Source organism: Artemia sp. Qi Xiang Cuo, chromosome 15 (genome assembly GCF_049724085.1).
Source record: "Artemia sp. Qi Xiang Cuo chromosome 15, ASM4972408v1, whole genome shotgun sequence".
Lineage (NCBI taxonomy): Eukaryota > Metazoa > Arthropoda > Branchiopoda > Anostraca > Artemiidae > Artemia > Artemia sp. Qi Xiang Cuo.
Genome location: NC_142808.1, coordinates 29,412,080 through 29,428,829, shown reverse-complemented (window position 1 = coordinate 29,428,829; position 16,750 = coordinate 29,412,080). Strand labels below are relative to the sequence as shown.

At 38.5% G+C, this 16,750-nt stretch overlaps 1 protein-coding gene across 3 annotated transcripts in view; it reads left to right on the top strand.

The window, feature by feature from the left end:
* The first annotated feature begins 4,278 nt into the window (after positions 1 to 4,278).
* LOC148943529 (salivary peroxidase/catechol oxidase-like) overlaps positions 4,279 to 16,750 on the top strand; it is a 94,112-nt gene continuing 81,640 nt past the window's right edge. The window contains exon 1 of one of the 3 annotated variants that reach the window (XM_089101938.1): positions 4,279 to 4,395. The gene's annotated coding sequence lies outside the window, so the exon portion shown is untranslated. The other 2 variants (XM_089101937.1, XM_089101940.1) reach the window with 2 other exon arrangements.

The window sequence follows — 16,750 nt, the reverse complement described above, 5'->3', positions numbered from 1 at the left end:
TTGGATGTGTTTGGGGAAAAGGTGGGTTTGAGAGTGGGGTTGGTTGCTCTCCAATCTCTTTTGACCATTAAAGACGGCACTAGCCCTTTCAATTTGCAACTGAATGAGCCCTTTTTGAAGTTTCTACGACAGCGCTTTCTATAGAAACCTTATATGCACCGAGGGCCAAACTTACAACCCTTGCCCCGAGGGCTATGGGGGGAGTGTTATCCTCAAAGAGATAATTTTCGGACCATTCAACTACGTTGAACAAAATGGCTATCTCAAAATTTTGATTGGATGTGTTTGGGAAATGGGGGGTTTGAGAGGGGGGTTAGTTGCTCTCCAATCACTTTCCACTATTAAAGACGGCACTAGTTCTTTCAATTTCCAATCGAATGAGCCCTTTTTGAAGTTTCTACGATAATGCTTTCTATAAAAAAAAACCTTTATGCCCCCAGGGCATAAATTACAACCTGTGCCCTGAGGGCTGTGGGGGGAGTGTCATCCTCAAAAACATAATTTCCGGACATTTTAACTACTTCGAACAAAATGGCTATCTCAAAATTTTGATTGGATGTGTTTGGGGAAATGGTTGGTGTGAGAGGGGTATTAGTTATCCTCCAATCACTTGTGACTGTTAAAAAGGGTACAAGCCCTTCTAATTTTCAATCGAATGAGCCCTTTTTGAAGTTTCTACAACATCGCTATCTATAAAAACCTTATATGCCCCCAGGGCATAACTTACTACCCTTGTCCTGAGGGCTCTGAGAAGGTTATCATCCTCACATACCTACATTTGTAAAGCTTTCAACTACGTTGAAAAAAATGGCAATCTAAAAATTTTGACTGGATGTGCTAGGAGAAAAGGTCGGCTCGAGAGGAGTGGGGGTTAGTTGCCCTCCAATCACTTTCGACTATTAAAAAGGGCTCTAGCCCTTTGAATTTCCAATCAAATGAGCCCTTTTCAAGTTTCTACGACAAAGCTTTTAACAAAAACCTTATATGCCCCCAGGACATAACTTATAATCCCTGCCCTGAGGGCGGTGGGGGGGGGGGGGGGTCATCCTCAAAGACCTAATTTCCAGAACTTTCAACTAAGTTGAACAAAATGGCTATCTCGAAATTTTGATTGAATGTGTTGGGGAAAAGATGGGCGTGAGAGGGGGGTTAGTTGTCCTCCAATGATTTTCGACTACCAAAAAGGGCGCTAGCCCTTTGAATTTCCAATCAAATGAACCCTTTTTGAAGTTTCTACGACAAGGTTTTCTATAAAAACCTTATATGCCTCCAGGGCATAACTTACAAACCCATGCCCTGAGGCTTGTGGGGGGAGTGTCCTCCTCAAAAACATAATTTCTTTCTGGAAATCAACTATGCTGAACAAAATGGCCCTCTCAAAATTTGATTGGATGTGTTTGGGGAAATGGTGGGCGTGAAAGGGGTGTTAGTTGCCTTCCAATCACTTTCAAGTATTGAAAAGGGCACTAGCCAGTCCAATTTCCAATCGAATGAGCATTTTTCGAAGTTTCTACGACAACTCCTTCGATACGAAGTGCCCTAGTATGGAAAAAAAAATAAATACGATACGAAGTCCTCCAAATATGTTTGGGGGGATGGTGGGCGTGAGAGGGGGGTTAGTTGCCTTCCAATCGTTTTCAACTATTAAAAAGGGCACTAGCCCTTTGAATTTCCAATCGAATGAGCCTTTTTTGAAGCTTCTACGACAATGTTTTCCAAAAAAATCTTGTATGTCCCAAGGGTACTGCTTACAACCCTTGCCCTGAGGGCTGTGGGGGAGTGTCCTCCTCAAAAACATAATTTCGATGTGAAAATCAACTACGTTGAACAAAAGGGCTGTTTCAGAATTTTGATTGGATGTGTTTGGGGAAATGGTGGGCGTTGAAGGGGTGTTAGTTGCCTTCCAATCACTTTCGACTATTAAAAAGGGCACTAGCCTTTCCAATTTCCAATCGAATGAGCCCTTTTCGAAGTTTCTACGACATCTCCTTTGATATGAAGTGCCCTGGTATGGAAAACGAAAAAAAAATAATACATTGCGCCAACATCGTTCTTTACTTAGGCAGCGCCAGGGCCATATCCAGGATTTTTGTTCGGGGGGGGGGGTTACCCGATTTTTTCCCGTGGACTTTGTCTAACATCCTCGAGATATGTATTTTTTAGACTAATTTTCGACTCGGTCAAAAATTTCGGGGGGGGGGGGTTCAAACCGGGTACCCCCCCCCCCCCTGGATACGGCCTTGGGCAGCGCGATTGCGTTGCCTATGATATAATAAGTCATTATCGTAAAGTTATACCAGAAGACAGGAAACTTCTACCACTACTCCTGTCAACAACTCATCAAAGTAATCCGATACCGTCACAGTGTAAATTTCCGCAATTTTTTTGGCTAAATTTGAGTTTCTAAGAATTAATTTAGGTTTTATTTGTGAGGGGTTTTTGAGCTAAGAAAAGTAAATTGCATATTTTCGTACAGTTGACCTGTCTCTGATTTTTACCATTTTGCTCATCAAGGTTCATTGTATAAAAAATTCGAACTAATGAAATACTATAGTGACTAGAGTGCTTACACCACTTTCTGACCTTGAAACTCTGAAAATATGGGATCCTTTGTCCGAGAGGACGAGTGTTCGAATCCTAGTGTAGCCAATTTTTTGATTTGGGACGGGGGTCAGTGGCGTGACTCTGTAAGCTCAGCCAGAGTCGACCCAGCTTTAAATGGATACCTGGGGAAATCTGGGGAAGGTAAATAGGAAGGGAGTATGAAAGCACAGGATGGTTGGCCCCCAACCCCCCATTGCACTTCCTGGCTGAAGGGCCAGGAAATGGAGATCAGCACCGCCGGTAAGGACTGTAAAGTCCCATGTTGTATTCTTTACCTTTTTACCTTTTATGTAAATATCCCAGTTAAGGTGGTAAAATCCTTTTTTAGCAATGTCCATGGTGCCATAGTAATTATTGATAATTATAATAATAATTATAATAATTATGCACAACTAGTCTTCGCAATTACAATTTTTTCCTAAACGATGGAAAGTTCTCTTGAAGAAGTTTAAACATAATCTTGGGAAAATAACGCTACCGAAAGAATATCAAATGAGCCGACGGATATTCAGATGAAGACTCAGGGGCACGCCGTGGGGGAGGAAATTTCCAGATTTGACTTCCCCCCCCCCCCAAAAAAAAATATATGACTCTGACTTATAAATTGGCCGTAAAAATGCAGGTAAAAAGACTATTCCACCCACAAAGCTAAACCATATTTTCCCAACTCGTAAATATGTCTTAAAAACGCAATTAAAATAAGCCTGTAACAACTCCCCCCCCCCCCCCGAGAATAATTTTTTGGGGAGTTTGTGGTTTATTTCTGGTGAAATAAACCAGGACAAACAGGGCTACGACAAGCAGATTTCATTGTTGTAAGCTTGACAAAGAGCTTCTTTTCATCTTTAATGACAATGTGATAAAAAGTAACTAAAACAAAAAGAAATCCATGTTCTTCTAACGTAAGCACGGGGGATTTTTCCCAACGTACCTGTTCCTAAATTTAAAATTTTTTAATCTTTTTTCTAAAAAATATTTTCCTCGTACGATATACCCATTTTGGCAATTCTACCCACCCTAAATGCTTGGCCTACCCCAAACAAATTTAGCGTATTTGCCTTTTTTTCATTAAGAAATCTTTCATAATAGACAAGTTATTTGAAAAATACCATTTCTACGCAAGTTTAGGATTCAAGCGCGTGGGGGATTTCTTTTATACGTAGCCTACTCTTTGTTGCTCTTAAACAAGCTCAGGCTAAACTCAAGCATTTGACACCGCCAGTTTCAAAATTAACCCTTCAACTGCTTTCTATACAGACATCTGTGTACAAACGAGTTTTTTTTTGTGAGGGAGATTACTTGGAACGTAATTAGAAAAATAGAAAATATACGCTGCGGCAAATTCTCCATTTTATAACGCAAGAACCAAATACAGGGAGCGTCTTCATCAACCTCTTTATATGAATTTCCACTTTTTTTTAAAGATCAATAAAATTTGGTGAGTGGGTGTTACCGATTGAGAAGTCTTATTATTCTTAAAATTAAACTGTCTGATTTAGTCTTTTATGTATGGCAGGAGTAATATGAAATAAACAGAGCATTAAATTTGAAAAAGGAATATAGGGGAGTGACCCTGGACAGTTCTAAAGTTAAACCCGGCTTGGTTTTAAGTCTACTGGAAAGCTTTTAGCATTGACATTGGGTAGATACCCTGAAGGTCCGATAAAACAAGTGGAGTACCGCTCTTATGTGGTGATTTTCATTTAGTTTCATTTTTGAAGTAGTCGTTAAAGAAGTTCATATTAAGAATAACCGGATGCTTTTTGTATAAGGATAAAGAAACTAGTTAAAGTAAGATTTCCAGCACTTTTAGCTAATGTTGTTGACTCGCCGGTAAAGTGCAATGCTTACAGTGCAGTGCACTGCACGTGTCAAACAATAGACCCTATATAAAACAATTCTCAAAGGTATTTAAAAGTTATTGATTATTTCTTAAATACCAACCTTTTTTGGGGTTTAGGGGGGAAAAGTTACCTAGGGTAAGTTAGGTTACATATTTAATATATGCTATGCTTTATCTTTATATATGCTTTGCTTTATATATATTATGCTATGCTTTATACATATATATATATATATATATATATATATATATATATATATATATATATATATATATATATATATATATATATATATATATATATATATATATATATATATATATATATATATATATATATATAGTTAGACGCTGGCTGCAAAATATGATGAATAATCGGGAAAATTGTTGGCCATTTTTTTGCAAAAATTTATTCAACAGTCGATGAAGAATCAAACACTAAAACATTCCATTAAATTTTTGGGGCTGACAGTTATTTTCTGAGTTAAAAGCCTCTGAAGTAAAAACGTGCATGCCAATCGCTAGGCAATTCCGAACTTAAATGAAAATATTTGTAGCTGACACTAATTTTCAAAAACATAACGTTCGAAATTGTCACAACCTTTTTGCAAGCTATTTAAGTTGAATTTTCTCTCATGGAAGCGACAAGCAGTAAGAAAAAATTAGCGGGTAATGGGTTATGCTCTATAAAAACACTGGAGAAAAGGGTAATTTTTAAATCCTTATGACTCTTGAAGTTATTGTCACCTCTAAACTGACTTACTTTCATAGACTTAAGTCAGCTCATGGTTTAAGTCGCATGAGGCTGCAACCGTTGAAATCCCCACCTCTCGGTCCTGAACCAATGACCAGAAGTCCTCGATCGACCTTCTTGACTATGTGGCCCCTTTTTCAAGGGACAACCCGATCGCTGTACGCTGCATACTCTTTTTACACAGACCAGGTTTCCAGCGCCAGAAACCATATGGTCGTTTGCGTCCCATCGTTTTTGTCATGCGCTCCAGTTATGTGCAACATCACTTGTTTTCTTGTGAATTTAGTCGGTGATTGGAGTCAAATTTAGGGGGTTCGCCCCCTAGTCAATACCTTGCTCTTTAAGCTAAAGTTCGAATTTTGTTCCAATTCTTTAAAAATGACCCCTTAATCACAAATGCCGGTAATTAGAATAAATAGCTCTTATGAAAGTACTAAAAAATCTTTGGCTTAAAGAGTTAGGTATTGACTAGGGAGTGAACCCAATCATATATGTAATATTTTCTGTTCGTTTAAAGTTTTGATGTTGCTGCTGTTGCAGCTGAAAAACTTGTTTTTTTTATATTTAATTTCTGATTTCTTTTTAAATAATGCTGGGAAGTTCGGCGTCCCCTTCATAGCAAGATCCCTTCCCCCATGAAAACTTCCTTCATGGACAGATCCTCCCCCATCCCCCCCGGCCACCCCCCCCACTCCCAGAAAAAATCTCCCCTGAAAACGTCTGTATACTTCCCAATAACCAATACTATATGTTAACAGTGGGTAAAGTTCATTACTTTCAGCCCTCCCCCTGGGAAGTTCGGGGTATTAAGCCATCCTAAAAGACATACTTATAATATTTTCGAACATGCTGAACAAAAGGGCTATCTCAAAATTTTGATCGGGTGACTTTGGGAAAAAAATGAGCGTGGGAGAGGGCGTAGTTGTCCTCCATTTTTTGGTCACTTAAAAAGGGCATTAGAACTTTTAATTTACATTCCATTTAGCCCTCCCACGATATTCTAGGACCACTGGGTCGATACGATCACCCCTCTGGAAAAAAAAACAAAAACAAATAAACACGTGATCTTTCTTCTGGCAAAAAATGCAAAATTCCACATTTTTGTAGATAAGAGCTTGAAACCTCTGCAGTAGGGTACTCTGATATGCTGAATATGATGGTGTGATTTTCATTAGGGTTCTATAATTTTTAGGGGGTCTTTCCCCCTTTTTTCGAAAATCAGCCAAATTTTTTCAGGCACGTAACTTTTGATGGGTAGGACTAAACTTGATGAAACTTATATATTAGAAATCAGCATTAAAATATGATTCTTTTGATATATCTATTTGTATCAAAGTACCGTTTTCTAGAGTTTCGGTTACCATTGAGCCGGGTCGCTCCTTACTTACAGTTCGTTACCACTAACTGCTTGATTAGGTACTAAATAAAGGTAGGTATTGCTGGTAATAATTACTATTAATAATAAATCTGTTCTCTGCTGCTCTTCCGTGGAGTATCTCCTCGGTCACATTTGATCCGCATGCGCTGGAAAGTCGGGAGAAAGTCGGTCTATCATAGGCAGCGCGCCAGCGCTGCCTACGTAAAGAACGATGTGGGCACAATGTGTTTTTTTTTCTCCATACCCGGGGACGTCGCATCGAATGAGTTATCGTAGAAAGTTCGAAAAGGGCTCATTCGATTTGAAATTGAAGTGGCTAGTGCCTTTTTTATAGTCGAAAGTGATTGGAGGGCAACTACCCCCTCCCCACGCCAATCATTCCCCCAAACACATCCTATCAAAATTTTGAGATAGCCATTTTGTTCAGCGTAGTTGATTTCTAGATAGAAAATATTTTTTTGAGGAGGACACTCCCCCACAACCCTCAGGGCAAGGGTTTTAAGTTATGCCCTGGGGGCATATAAGGTTTTTATAGAAGGCGTTGTCGTAGAAACTTCAAAACAGACCCAGTCGATTGGAAATTCGAAGGGCTAGTACCCTTTTTAATAGTCGAAAGTGATTGGAGGGCAACTAGCCCCTCCCCCCCCCCCCCACGACCATCATTCCTCCAACACATCCAATAAAAATTTTGAGATATCCATTTTGTTCAGTGTAATTGATTTTAGATAGAAAATATGTTTTTGAGGAGGACTCTCCCCCACAACCCTCAGGGCAAGGGTTTTCAGTTATGCCCTGGGGGCATATAATGGTTCTTATTATCAGGCGTTGTCATAGAAAATTCAAAACAGGATTTTTCGATATGAAATTCAAAGGACTAGTGCCCTCTATTATAGCTTAGATCGATTGGAGGGCAACCAGCCCCCCCCACGCCCGTCATTCCGCAAATATCAGTGATTCAAAATTTTGGGATGGTAATTTTTTTTTCACTGTAGTTATTTATCAGATGCAAAATATGTTTTGTGGAGGACAATCCCCCATTGCCCTCGGGGCAAGGGTTTTAAGTTATGCCCTGGGGGCATATAAGGTTTTTAAAGAAGCCGTTGTCATAGAAACTTCAAAAAAACTCATTCTATTGTAAATTCAAAGGGCTAGTGCCCTTTTTAATAGTCCAAAGTGATTGGAGGGCAACTAGCCCCTCCTACCCCCATAATTCGCCCAAACACACCCAATAAAAGATTTGAGATAGCTATTTTGTTCAGCGTAGTTGATTTCCAGATAGAAAATATATTTCTGAGGAGTTCACTCCCCCACAACCCTCAGGGCAAGGATTATAATTTATGCCCTGGGGCAATATTAATTTTTTTATTGAAATCTTTGTCGTAGAAACTTGAAAAAGGGCTCATTCAATTTGAAATTCAAAGGACTAGTACCCTTTTTAATAGTCAAAAGTGATTTGAGAGCCACTAACCCCCCTCTCACGCCCACCTTGTCCCCAAACATGCAATCTAAATTTTTAGATAGCCATTTTATTCAACGTAGTTGAAAGTTTTTGAAATTAGGTCTTTAAGGACGACAACCCCTACCCCCACAGCCTTCAGGGCAATGGCTGTAAGTTATGTCCTGGGGTCATAGAAAGTTTTTAATGAAAGGCAACTAGCCCCCCCCCCCTACGCCCTCATTCCCCCAAACACATCCAATCCAAATTTTGAGATAGTCATTTTGTTCAGCGTAGTTGATTTTCAGATAGAAAATATGTTTTTGAGGAGGAACTCCCCCACAACCCTCATGGCAAGGGTTTTAAGTTATGCCCTGGGGGCCTATAAGGTTTTTATAGAAGGCGTTGTTGTAGAAACTTCAAAAAAGGCTCATTCGATTGGAAATTCAAAGGGCTAGTTCCCTTTTTTATAGTCGAAAGTGATTGGAGGGCAACTAGCCCCCCCAAGCCCATCATTTCCCCAAACTCATCCAATCAAAATTTTGAGATAGTCATTTTGTTCAGCGTAGTTGATTTCCAGATAGAAAATATGTTTTTGAGGAGGACACTCCCCCAGAGCCCTCAGGGCAAGGGTTTTAAGTTAAGCCCTGGGGTTATATAAGGTTTTTAAAGAAGGCTTTGTCATAGAAACTTCAAAAAAAGCTCATTCTATTGGAAATTCAAAGGGCTAGTGCCCATTTTAATAGTCGAAAGTGATCGGAGGGCAACTAGCCCCCCCCCCCCTACCCCCATAATTCGCCCAAACACACCCAATAAAAAATTTGAGATAGCCATGTTGTTCAGCGTAGTTGATTTCCAAATAGAAAATATATTTCTGAGGAGTTCACTCCCCCACAACCCTCAGGGCAAGGATTTTAATTTACGCCCTGGGGACATATAAAATTTTTTATTGAAATCTTTGTCGTAGAAACTTGAAAAAAGGCTCATTTGATTTGAAATTCTAAGGGCTAGTATCCTTTTTAATAGTCGAAAGTGATTTGAGAGCCACTAACCCCCCTCTCACGCCCACCTTGTCCCAAAACACATCCAATCAAAATTTTTAGATAGCCATTTCATTCAACGTAGTTGAAAGGTTTTGAAATTAGCTCTTTAAGGATGACAACCCCTACCCCCACAGCCTTCAGGGCTATGGTTGTAAGTTATGTCCTGGGGACATAGACAGTTTTTAATGAAAGGCAACTAGCCCCCCCCCTACGCCCTCATTCCCCCGAACAAATCCAATCAAAATTTTGAGATAGTCATTTTGTTCAGCGTAGTTGATTTTCAGGTAGAAAATACGTTTTTGAGGAGGAACTCCCCCACAACCCTCATGGCAAGGGTTTTAAGTTATGCCCTGGGGGCTTATAAGGTTTTCATAGAAGGCGTTGTCGTAGAAACTTCTAAAGGGACTTATTTGATTGAAAATTCAAAGGGCTAGTGCCCTTTTTAATAGTCGAAAGTGATTGGAGGGCAACTAGCCCCCCCCCCCCACAACGCCCATGACCCCCCCAAACACATCCAATCCAAAATTTGATAGTCATTTTGTTCAACGTAGTTGATTTCCAGATAGAAAATATATTTTTAAGGAGGACACTCCCCCCCAACCCTCAGGGCAAGGGTTTTAAGTTATGCCCTGGGGGTAGATAAGGTTTTTATAGAAGGTGTTGTAGTAGAAACTTCAAAACAGACTCATTCGATTGGAAATTCAAAGGGCTAGTGCCCTCTTTAATAGTCGAAAAGGATTGGATGGCACATAGCCCCCCTCCCCCCGCGCCCATCATTCCCCCAGACACATCCAATCAAAATTTTGAGATAGCCATTTTTTTTCAGCGTAGGCTAGTTGATTTCCAGATAGAAAATATTTTTTGAGGAGGACACTCCCCCAAAACCCTCAGGGAAAGGGTTTTAAGTTATGGCCTGGGGGCAGTAAAGTGCAACTTTTGTTCTGGCCTTGGGAAGGCATAGGGGTTTTTCGCCCAACTCATATTTATTTCTGCTCTTTTTGAGTTTGACTCGGTTATTTATTGTAATTTCTATTCGTTTTGGGTTTAATTTATTTATCGATGCTGATTTGCGGTTGTTTCATGCTTGGTAGGTTACTTGATTTTATTTTTGCACATTTTTGGTTTAATGGAGGTCTTTACTTTTCTTTCATAAATTTATTTTGTGGAAAAAGTTTTTTTTAATGGATTTCTGTTAGGTTTATATTGACATATTATTTTCAGGGAAAAAGAAAATAATACTTTAAATCTTTTCGTTTTTTAAGACTGTAGTTTGGCCTGCTATTTGTATGAGATGCCTTATTGGGTATTAGCATTATCAGAGTGCATTTTGATTTAATCTTATGGCAAAATTTTTTTTTTAAAAATAATGGGCGATGGGGAGGGGGGGGGTGGGAGGGTGGGAGTGAAGGGGGATTAGTTGCCCTCCAATCACTTTTGACTATTAAAAAGGGCATCAGCCCTTTATATTTTCAATCGAATGAGCCCCTTTCGAAGTTCCCAAAACAAACAACTCTTTCGATACGAAGTGCCCTAGTCTAAACAACAACAACAACAAAAAATATCACTAATCAATTTCTACTATTAAAAAGGGTAATCACCCTTTGAATTTCAAATCGAATGAGCCCTTTTTCAAATTTCTACGACAAAGATTTCAATAAAAACGTTATATGCCCCCAGGGCATAATTTATCACATTACCCTGAGGGCTGTGGGGGAGTGTCCACCTCAAAAACATATTTTATATCTGGAAATCAACTACGCTGAACAAAATGGCTATTTCAAAATTTTGATTGGATGTGTTTGGGGGAGTGATGGGCGTGGGAGGCCGGGGGGGCTAGATACCCTCCAATCACTTTCGACTATTAAAGAGGGCAGTAGCCCTTTGAATTTCCAATCGAATAAGCCTGTTTTGAAGTTTCTACTACAACGTCTTCTATAAAAACCTTATATGCCCCCAGGGCATAACTTAAAACCCTTGCCCTGTGGGTTGTGGGGGAGTGTTCTCTTCAAAAACATATTTTCTATCTGGAAATCAACTAGCCTACGCTGAACAAAATGGCTATCTCAAAATTTTGATTAGATGCGTTTGGAGGAATTATGGGCATGGGGGGGCTAGGTGTCCTCCAATCACTTTAGACTATTAAAATGGGCACTAGCCCTTTGAATTTCCAATCGAATGAGCCTAGTTTTGAAGTTTTTACGACAACGCCTTCTATAAAAACCTTATATGCCCCCGGGGCATAACTTAAAATTCTTGCCCTGAGGGTTGGGGGGAGTGTCCTCCTCGAAAACATATTTTCTATCTGGAAATCAACCACGCTGAGCAAAATGGCTATCTAAAAATTTTGATTGGATGTGTTTGGGGGAATAATGGGCGTGTGGGGGGGGGCTAGGTGCCCTCCAATCACTTTCGAAAAGGGTAATAGCGCTTCGAATTTCCAATCGCATGAGCCTGTTTTGAAGCTTCTACGACAACGCCTTCTATCAAAAGCTTATATGCCCCCAGGGCATAGCTTAAAACCCTTGCCCTGAGGGTTGTGGGGGAGTGTCATCCTCAAAAACACATTTTCTATCTGGAAATCAACTACGCTGAGATAGCCATACAAAATGCCTATCTCGAAATTTTGATTGGATGTCTTTGGGGGAATAATGGGCGTGGGGGCTAGATGCCCTACAATCACTTTCGACGATTAAAAAGGGCCCTAGAACTCTCGATTTCCAATCGAATGAGCCCCTTTTGAAGTCTCTACGATGACCCCTTCCATATGAAGTGCACTGCTCTAAAATAAAAGAATAATATATGGTACATTGTGCCAACTTTATTCTTATCTGCCCTCAGGGCATAACTTAAAACCCTTGCCCCGAAGATTTTGGGGGAGTGTCCTCCTCAAAAAGATATTTTTCATTTGAAAATCTACTACGCTGAACAAAATGGCTATCTCAAAATTTTGATTGGATGTTTTTGGGGGAATGATGGGCGTGGGACGGGGCTAGTTGCCCTCCAATCATTTTAGACTATTAAAAAGGGCACTAGCCACCCCAATTTCCAATAGAATGAGCCCTTTTCAAAGTTTCTACGACAACTCCTTCGATACGAAGTGCCTGTCGATTAAAGCAGAAAAAAAACATATTGTGACCACATCGTTCTTTACTTAGGCAGCGCTGGCTCGCTGCCTATGATAACATAAAAGCTTGCGTTCACATGCTTAACAGCACAAAATGTGGAGAGGTGGGGACATCGCAGTGCCACCAGTAAATTTTATGAGGGGGGGGGGTCAAGTGCTACGAGGAGCTTTGTTTTTACTTGAGACTTAAATGTAAATACTTTTTATTTTCCTATGCAAATACATCGTCCAATGTCTTCTTATTTCCCGGGGGCCGTTATCCCCCTTGTCAGTGACAAAGGAAAACATCCCTATAAAGAGTTTGTTTGAAGAACTTACCTTGAAAACCTCCGAAATGATTACAATAGAGTTAATTTTTAAGGTTCTGACCCCACTGCTCCTAAAAAATATCTGAAGGGGTGTCTTTTTGTCAGGGATGATTATCATTCTCTAAATATTGTTATGCAATATTAAAGTTACATGCTATAAACGAGGGTTAAAAGAGAGACAAGTAGCTTCTTTCTCATTCAAAATAGTCTTGGATCAAACTGCTTGTAGTATATCGTACTGTAATTAAAAAGCAACCCTTGTCAATAGAAACCAAAACTCTAAAAAGCAAAGTTTTTGATAGCATTATGTGCAACAAAAAGCCTATTATTCGTATCGATTCTAAATATGCAAAATTTATTGATTTTAAATTTGCTTATCTTTGCACATGAAAAACTTGCATAATTATGTAAAAAAGAGTTAAAATCCCTCCAAAAGGGGTTGTGATCTCAAAAGAAATTATGAGGATCTCCGTGTCTGAGAGCCCAGGTGGGAGGTGTAGCCCTCCTTCCATTTAGGGTAAACCTGTGTATTCTGCTAAAACCGAAAAGAAATTAGGTAAAAAACATGTTTTTTAAAATAAAATTATTGAGCCACATTAAAAATTAACACAAAGAGAAATTATTTAGTATTAGAAGGGCGTTACCCCCTCCTCACCCCCATTCTTTACGCTACAACTTGAATTTTTGTCCCGATTTTTTAACAAGGACTTCTTAAACACAAGGGTTGTTGAATTGGAATAAGAAGCATTTTTAAAGCATTATAATACTTAAGCGTAATAAACAGGATGCTTAGGAGGGAGATTTCCCCCTCATACACAGAATAATTTCTGTTTGTTCCAGTTTTCTTATGTCGCTCTTTACTTTCATTTGAACAACACTTGTTTTTCATTTTTATTTAATATTAAGTGAAAGCCCTTTCTTCATGAGTGGGTTGGTAGACTTTCATGGAGAAAGGATGATCTTAGGATTGATTAAATAAAAAACTGAATTTTTTTTAACTGAAAGTAAGGAGCGACATTAAAACTTAAAACGAACAGAAATTATTCCGTATATGAAAGGGGCTGTCCCCTCCTCAACGCCTCTCTCTTTACGCTAAAGTTTTTTATTGTTTAAAAAAAAGTTGTGAGACAGAGTCAAACTGTAGCGTAAAGAGCGAGGCGTTGAGGTGGGGACAGCCCCTTTCATATACGGAATAATTTCTGTTCGTTTTAAGTTTTAATGTCGCTCCTTACTTTCAGTTTAAAAAACTTGTTTTTTTTATTTAATTTCTGATTGTTTTTTAGTTAATGCAGCTTTTATTTACAGAAAAATTTTACTTTTCTTTTGCTAAATGGATGTCTTTACAAAATAACTTACGTAACTAACTTCTATATTCGTATATTTTTCTTCTGGCAAAAATACAAAGTTGCAGATTTTTGCAGATATGAGCTTGAAACCTATGTAAGAGGGTTTTCTGATACGCTGAATCTGACGGTGTGATTTTCATTAAAATTCTTTCACTTGTAGGGGATGTTTCCCCCTCTTTAAAAATCGAGTAAATTTTCTCAGGCTCGTAGCCTTTGATGAGTAATACTAAACTTAATAAAATTTATATATTTAGAATCAGCATTATAAACACATTCTTTTGATACATTTATTGACATCAAAATTCCGTTTTTAAAAGTTTCGATTACTATTGAGCCGTATCGCTTGTTTTTTTATTATTTTTTTTTATTACGTATATGTTATTACGTATATAAGGGGGTTGTCCCCGTAGTCAATAACACGCAAATTAAGGTAAAAATAAAAAAAAAAATTGATTCACAAACCCTGAATCACAAAGGCTGTTTATTTAGAATAGATAGCTCTTTTGAAAGCACTAAAAAAAACTGTAGCGTAAAGAGCGAGGTATTGACTTGGGGGAGAAGCCTCTTACATACGTTATAATTTCTGTTCGTTTTAAGTTCTAATGTTCCTTCTTACTTTCAGTTGAAAAAACTTGTTTTTTTTTTATTTAATTTCTGATCGTTTTTTAAATAATGCTTGGAAATCCGGCTCCCCCTTCATAGAAATTTCCCTTACCCCAAAGAAACATCCTCCACGGAAATATTCTCCGGAGTTACCCCCTCCTCTAGCCCCCCCCCTCCATAAAAAAATCCTTCCTGAAAATGTCTGTATACTTCCCAATAACCAATAAATAATGCTGGCAAGTCCGGCGCCCCCTTCATGGCAATTTCCCTTCCCCCATGAAAACTTCCTTCATGAACAGATCCTCCAACATAGCCCCCGACCCACCCTTCCCTCCCACTACCAGAAAAAAAAACCTCCTGAAAACTTCTGTATACTTCCCAATAACCGATACTAAATGTTAACATTGGGTAAAGTTCATAACTTTTAGCCCTCCCCCTGGGGACTTCGGGGGATTAAGTCATCCTAAAAGACATATTTATCATATTTTCGACCATGCTGAACAAAATGGCTATCTCAAAAATTTTGATCGGGTGACTTTGGGAAAAAAATAAGCGTTGGAGGGGGCCTAGTTGCCCTCCATTTTTTTTGGTCACTTAAAAAGGGAACTAGAACTTTTAATTTCCGTTCCTATGAGTTCACCCATATTATTTTACGACCACTGGGTCAATGCGATGATCACTGGGGAAAAAAAACAAACAAAAAAACAAATAAACACGCATCTGTGATCTTTCTTCTGGCAAAAAATACAAAACTCCACATTTTTGTTTATAAGAGCTTTAAACCTGTACAGTACGGTTCTCAGATACGCTGAATATGATGGTGTGTTTTTCATTAAGGTTCTATAACTTTTAGAGCGTCTTTCCCCCTTTTTTTGAAAATCAGCCAAATTTTCTCAGGCGCGTAACTTTTGATGGGTATGAGTAAACTTGATGAAAGTTATATATTTGAAATCAGCATTGAAATTTGATTTTTTTAATGTATCTATTGGTATCAAAAACCCGTTTTCTAGAGTTTCGGTTACCATTGAGCCGGGTCACTCCTTACTTACAGTTTGTTACCACGAACTGTTTGATTGGGCTCGAAGCTCAATGGGGATTGATTGGCGGGTTAGAAGTATCGTATGCCCATTTTTCAAGGTTTTTTTTTTAAATTCATTAATTTTTGAGTCTTTTATCCTTTTCTAAAGATTGTATTGAAACAATTATTCTTTTCGAAGTTTCATAACCTGCAGCCCTTCCCCCGGAGACTGTGGGGGATTAAGACGTCCTCAAAGACATAGCTATTAGATTTTTTGACTATGCTGAACAAAATAGCTATCTCAAAATTTTAATTGGGTGACTTTGAGAAAAAATGAGTGTGGAAGGGGGCCTAGTTGCCTTCCATTTTTTTTGGTCGCTTAAAAAGAGCACTAGAACTTTTGATTGCTCCGCTCGAATGAGCCCTCTCGCAACATTCTAGGACGACGGGGTCGATACGATCACCCCTGGGAAAAAAAACAAAAACAAAAACAAATAAACACGCATCCGTGATCTTTTTTCTGGCAACAAAAAAACAAACAAAATTCCACATTTTTACAGATACGAGCTTGAAACCTCTACAGTAGGGTTATCTGATACCCTGAACCTGATGTCGTTAAGATTCTATGACTTTTAGGGGGTGGGTTCCCCTTTTTTCGAAAATAAGGCAAGTTTTCTCAGGTTCATAACTTTTGATGGGTAAGACTAAACTTAATAAAACTTATATATTTAAAATCAGCATTAAAATGCAATTCTTTTGATGTATCTATTGGTATCAAAATTCTGTTTTTAAAGTTTCGGTTACATGTTGAGCCGGGTCGCTCCTTATTTACTGTTCGTTACCACGAACTATTTGATAATCTACCTAGCCCTTTTTGTGTTTTTTTTTCGTTTCATTGCTAACTGGAAAGCCGCACATACTTAATCCAGGAAGAAAGTATAAGCTTCCTTCATACATTTAACTATAATAAACTTGTTTTGCTGGGGAACAGCAGAGGGGTTTTTCCAAAATAACAGTTCTTTTTATTTCTCTTTTTTCATTTGTAATTTTATTTTGTATTAGATCTACGTGAAAAGGTGGCGAAAAATTAATGTAGAACCCTGCATTGGATATTTTGAATTTTACTATTGAAACAAGCATTAGTCCCTGCAGTATTTTATCTAAAAAAAAGAAGAGAATATGCAGGATATCACGGTTGAGATATACAATTTCTATATTACATTTCTGTTTTAAAATTTGTTCAATGCTTGTACGATGTACATATGAAACAGTTTAAAAACTTCATTTTTAAATT